The following is a 6823-nucleotide window of genomic DNA, read 5'->3' as shown; positions in this document are numbered from 1 at the left end:
CTGTCAGAGTCATCACACTCCACAAGAGTGTGTTCCACTGTCATTGTCGATGCACTCTACAAAGAAAATGTCTTCCACTGTCAGTGGACAATGAAAGTTACGTATTCTTTTGTATCTTAATAGCAAGCAGCATAATCAGAGTTTGTTCCTGTGGATTTTTGTATATGAATAATGCTAGTCTCGATGACGTGTTTGATGTAGTTCAAGGACTTTTGCGTTGAAAATGGAGGCTTAATTTGGTACACCCGTTCGAAATAGTACCTTGGGTTCCTGCAACACCAGCTGTGAACTTGTCCACATATTTCGTACAATCATGCGGCGTATGGGTACATTTTGGAACTTTTGACAGATTTAGGACAATATTTAGAACTGGTCAGTGGTAGCTGATGACGCAGAGAATTTTAATATTTTCAGTGTATATATACGTATACCTGAATAAATACATCCTGGTACTTATACTGGTGGGTCACTTAGAGCTAATAGTGTGTGTGTGTGTGTGTGTGTGTGTGTGTGTGTGTGTGTGTGTGTGTGATTTCGGTATTGTACGTAGCTTAAACAATTTTTCAGTCATATCGCTATGATGTCTGCAGTGCGGCAGTTTATAGTGATGTGTAGCACTGGGGCATCATGCCGCATACATGGAGCATGATGTTCCACCTACTCACATTATCCTGACACCAGGCCGACCAGTCCTAATACTAACCTCGTAATTTCCGAGCGCCATGTGAGGCAGCTGTTAGTATCATTTTTTAGAAGTCTTTGATGTGATTCAGCCGGGGAACGAACCCACAACCTCACGCATCCGAGGCGGACGCTCTAACCACTAAGCCACCGGAGCTAATATTTTAATCATGGGTTATGCTAAATGAGATCAAACACACAAACGTAAAGACAGATAGGGTTTTTGTTCAACGTTTTAATCAATAGTTTCATCTTTTCATTATATTTAAGGATAACGTATTTGCTGGCTTATCCAACAACCCATCCATAAATACAGGAATATAATTTTACACCAGGGTAAGTATCTGGACTTACGATTCATTACGTTATGCATGTGTGTTGAACAGCTTTCTCAACAGCTTCACTAGTTTGCTTACCACTCCAGATAACTTTGTAGATGTTACAAATCCGGTACCGGCTTTCACCGACAACTCAGAAGTATCAATAACCAACCAACGCGATCACCAAATAGACTGATTTACAAACCGCAGTTGTGATATGTAATCTTGCTTGTACATATTCGGTGCAGTTATCACAGCACCATTATTCCTGTAATTGTTTTATCCTTCCACTTCAGAGAAAGTGATAAACTGGAAAATACATTTGTTCTGGTCGCTTGTTCTTCAATCAGTCGCTAATTGACTGAGGTAAATAATTGATTGGCTTACAGATAAGATTGCAATGATACGCACCTCGTCGCTAAACTCTCGCCACGTTAAGTATGTGTGAATTGCAGAACAATACGACTGAGCAAATTATATATCTTTGATCTTATACCGCGCGCGTCTACTCTATGGTATAACTTTATATATACAAATAATGGTATAACATCATAAATGTTCAAATGCAATCAGAGTCTATATATTGTTGAGTATGTGCAAATAAAGTTTGCAATGCTGTTGAGAGTCCCATTCAAAATCTCAGTGTTATTTATAGTCTTGGTCCAAGATGAGCTGAAAATTCCCGTCTAACTAAATTTAAAGCAGATATATTTAATACTGTCAAAGCAATCTTCCTGTCGCTCTAATTTTAAAGAAAGATCTATTTCCTGTCTTATTTAAGGGTGACCGCACTTGCGAATTTCCCTGTCTTATTTAAGGGTGACCTCACCCGCGAATTTCCCTAAGCTGCAACAATATAGATAATCATGCAGATTGTACAGTTTATTTTTACTTCATTGATTTACATTTATCTGCCCTGTTTCTAAAAACGAAAAGGTCACACCCGGAAGAAAATTACTATAATTGGTTTTGATGCTGATAATAGATTCAAAGTAGTTAACTTTAGAAACGATAAATGTGTTATGACCAAAGGAAGATATATACATTTACTGCTAGACCCGGAAATTTTATTATAAAATATTAAAATCATTGAGCTGTTATGTCTAAAATATTTATTTAGCACCTTGTTTATTTTCTTTCGGTTGAGGCTTTTATTGTTTCGTTTTGTAGCGCGTGGGCGAGAACTTAAATGGATTATGTTTTTGATTAAGTTTGCATGATTCAATTAATGGTATAATTAATGTCAATACATACATACATACAAACATACATACATATGTGTGTGTGTATATATATATATATATATATATATATATATATATATATATATATATATATATATATATATATATATATATATATATTAGTTGGCCTTAATAGAAGTTATATATAATCTTAAAACACTTTGTCTTCTCTACAGAAATCATCTTTATAAAAGAATATTAGTCACATTAGCTTGTGGATATGATTATATATATATATATATATATATATATATATATATATATATATATATATATATATATATATATATATATATATATATATCATATTAATCTTGGAGTATGTTGTCTTTTTCATAGAAATTATTCTTAGATAAAAGTACATTATCCTGTTTAGAAGACATTTTGATTATATTGCAAAATGTAATTTATTTTTACATTGAAAATAAAAATAGTCTTGGCCAGATCTTCGCGACTTGATATTTTAATTTTATAGTAAATGATATTAAACCTTCACTATTTCAAGTTTGTTGCTACAATACGAAAATAGAGTAAATTGTTAACACTTTTATATCAGGCAATACATCCATCGCCCATCTTGTTGAACACTTTCTCGTAAGATTATGAGGTTGGGTAGGATGGTCTAGATAAACGAAAGAACTCATATTGTCACCATCACAACGCGTGCATTGATAAGCAGTTGCATCAAAATACGCTGTTAATCTCTGGGTTTTTTCCACCCCACCACCGCAACCCTAAAAAGCCCAACAAAAAAAAGAGTAACAAAAAAGCCGCCCCCCCAAAAAAAACAAACAAACAATCATAATTTTCTAGAAGTGTGTGTGTGTGTGTGTGTGTGTGTGTGTGTGTGTGTGTGATTTGAATTTTTAACGTAGCTTTAACAATTGTTCAGTAAAATCACTACGATGTCTGCAGTGTGGTAGTTTATAGTAATGTCTAGCACTGGGGCATCGTGCCGCAGACATGTAGCATGATGTCCCACCCAGTCACATTACCCTGAAACCAGTCCGACCAGTCCTAACACTAACCTCTTAATGATGAGCGCATAGCGAGGAAGCCGTTAGTACCATTATTAGAAGTCTTTGATTTGATTCGGCCGAAGTTTGAACCCGCGAACTCACGTACCCGAGGCGGACGCTCTAACCACTAGACCACCAGAGCGGTTAACTGTATAAAGGTAAGAATTGTTTAATAGTAATTTTGTGGTACAAAGCCACATACACTAAATAACTTTCTGAGTTAAATTATTGTAATGAAGTTTAACTAATCCTTCTACATTTTAAAATATATGATGGCAGGCTAGTTTGTTGTTGTTGGTCTAGGGTTTAACGCCATTTTTCAGCACAAGATAGGCTATACATGGCGGCCAGTATAACTGGTGGAGGAAGAACCCTGGAAAACCCCGGGAAGAACCACGACCCACGAGAAGCTACCGGCAGAATTTCCCACGTACCAACGTTAGCCGAGCCTTGGACTCGAACCCACGCAGACAGAGGTGAGATGGCAGTGATCCGTAACGGAGAGCGCTTTAGACCACTCGGCCACTCGGGGCCCCTGCAAGCTAGTTTAATATACATGACGTTTTGCCACTTGGAATCTAACCTGTATACTAATAGGCATGAACATTTTTTTAGGTAAATGTTTTCTGCTTGTTACACCGAGTATGCATTGTCCTTCCTCCTCTTACTGTTGCATTTACAAAATATGGGTTGTATCAGTTTTTTAATAACATCGCCGCATAACTGATAAAATACCAGTTTAGTTCTAGTGAACGTAGACGATAGAAACAAAAAAATAAATATAAATTTATAAGAGGAAAGCGTATTCATGTTTTAAACATGTTTTACGGTAATCTAGGCCTCAGATCGCATTGCAAAACATAAAAACAAATACTTTGAATCAAGAACATGACATTTTCAAATTATATATATCTTAATACGGCTAGATAAGTTGGGAGTCAGGTTTTTTTTTTTTCTTCGGGTTAGAGCAAAGACCTTTGAGAAGCGTACAAAATATTTTTTAATGTAATTACACATGCAAAGGGCCGTAGCTACCATATAGCAAGAGTATGAGAGTATGCAAAGCACAGATGCCCTAGGATACCGTGGACCCTCAAGCCCATCGAAACAGATTAATTATTTACATTATATAAGGACATTAGGAACAAGCAATATAACCCGCAAAATTGATATAGACATTGCAGGGGCCCATCGGTAAGCTTTGCTTAGGGGCCAAACATCCTAGCTATTGCATTGCAGGGGCCCATCGGTAAGCTTTGCTTAGGGGGTCCAAATATCCTATCTATTGCATTGCAAGGGCCGATAAGTAAGCTGTGCATAGGGGTCCAAATCCTAGCTATTGTATTAGAGGGCCCATTGGTAAGCTTTGCATATGGGTCCAAATATCCTAGCAAATCCTCTGCTCATGCCAAACTGAAGTTTGATACTTAAGAATTTAGCTCTCAAAATTAGAGTTTCAATGCCTGAACCTTCATTGAAAGCGGAACGTGGTAACGTAAAATACTGGTTATTTTTGGATTTTTTGTCATTGGCATTAAAACTGGATTGGCATAAAACCTGATTTAATGATATAATTTATGAATGATATCAGTAAATACATGATTTAGATTGTATTGTAATATTAATGATGGGGGCATCAAACTTATCGTAGCCACTTTCACTCGTTGTATGTCTGTCTGTCTCTATGTTTCTGTCTCTATATGTATCGCTGTCTGTCAGTCTCAGAGGAAAGGGTCTTAATATCACTTCATTTGAAAGTAATATATATATATATATATATATATATATATATATATATATATATATATATATATATATATATATATATATATATTATATCGGCCTGTCTGTCTACACACCCATTAATCCATTCATCGGGCTATCATTATGTTCGTATGACAAGAAAAAATTCTCATCTTTAATCCCGGGTGTCTATTTAATAACTAGTGTGAATTTTGTTTTAAATGACACGTAGGTATTAACAAGGACAAACATCACTTAGAAGAATATCAGCCTTTTATCGCAATCATCATTAAAACGTTCATAAAGTACATGTGTCTCTAGGGACTATCAATTATCCATGACTAATTGCAATTCCACTTTTCTATCATTGCCGATTATTGTAAAATTGATATGACACGTCCCCCGATGTTATTGTTTATATACACATAATTATTTACCAGTATTAGCTTATTACCGATACTCTATACGATCATTACCTAATTATAATTTAATCGTACAGATAGGATACCTTTCAGATCTATACACGACTCCTGTACTAGATTTCACTGGATCGGGCACCTGCGCTGTCTGACCATGGCTTATAATTAAGGCGTCAAACCGACATCTAGTGGTGTGTATATTGTCAAACACCAGGGGTGGATCGACACATGAGTGTCAAGATAAACTATCACACCTCCATATATTGTTAAAAAGACAAATAACGTGATGATAACTTTTATCAAGCTGGGTGGTAATCTTTCACAACCGTAAATAATTGGCAAAATGCAATATCTGTTGACTTTTGTAAATGTACAGTATATTTGTACTTTCGACTATGTTCAGATCATTTGTGGGTTGTTGTGTTTTTTTTCTTCAAATAGTTACTTTTTAACCGTCAGAAGATATTTATATTAATAAGTCCCCGCTATATTTTTTTTAATTTAAATACTTATTTATAGAATGCATAACATTTGTAAAGGTTTTAGAACGTTTTGAGTTTGTTCTTATATGTAAATATATTAATTAAAGGTTTGAAATCCCTCCAGATTGAACAGCATTTTAACCAGTATTGATCACAAAAAATGTATAATTAGCAAACAATGACCCGTCTTGTGTAATATACAGTACCTTATTTTATGTTATTATTGTTAGTAGTAGTGGTAGTAGTAATACTGGTAGTAGTAGTAGTAGTAGTAGTAGTAGTAATAGTAGTAGCAACAGTAGTAGTGTTTTTGTTGTAGTTGCTGCTGTTGTTGCTTTCTTTATGACGAGACCTTTACCATGAATATGCTGTTAAGTACAGTGTTCGGCACTAGTATATCAACGAATACCATCAGTAAGTACACTAGTAGATCAAAAGAATACCAAAAGAATATCATCAATAAGTACACTAGTATATCAAAAGTATACCATCAGTAAGTACACTAGTATATTAAAAGAATACCATCAATAAGTACACTAGTATATCAAAGGAATACCATCAATAAGTACACTAGTATATCACAAGTATACCATCAATAAGTACACTAGTATATCACAAGTATACCATCAATAAGTACACTAGTATATTAAAAGAATGCCATCAATAAGTACACTAGTATATCACAAGTATACCATCAATAAGTACACTAGTATATCACAAGTATACCATCAATAAGTACACTAGTATATCCAAAGAATACCATCAATAAGTACGGCAGTATATCAAACGAAAATCCTACCAGATCAAGATTAAAAATGGTTCTGAGTTGACTTTTGAAAGTTTTCATTCTTGCAATTCCTAAATTTAAAAAAAAAATGGGGGGGGAGGCACCAGACAGATTCCCCCCCCCCCTTC

The sequence above is a fragment of the Sinohyriopsis cumingii genome, chromosome 11 (assembly GCF_028554795.1).
Source record: "Sinohyriopsis cumingii isolate HCF-2022 chromosome 11, ASM2855479v2, whole genome shotgun sequence".
Taxonomy (NCBI): Eukaryota; Metazoa; Mollusca; class Bivalvia; order Unionida; family Unionidae; genus Sinohyriopsis; species Sinohyriopsis cumingii.
Note: the sequence above shows the minus strand (reverse complement) of the source record.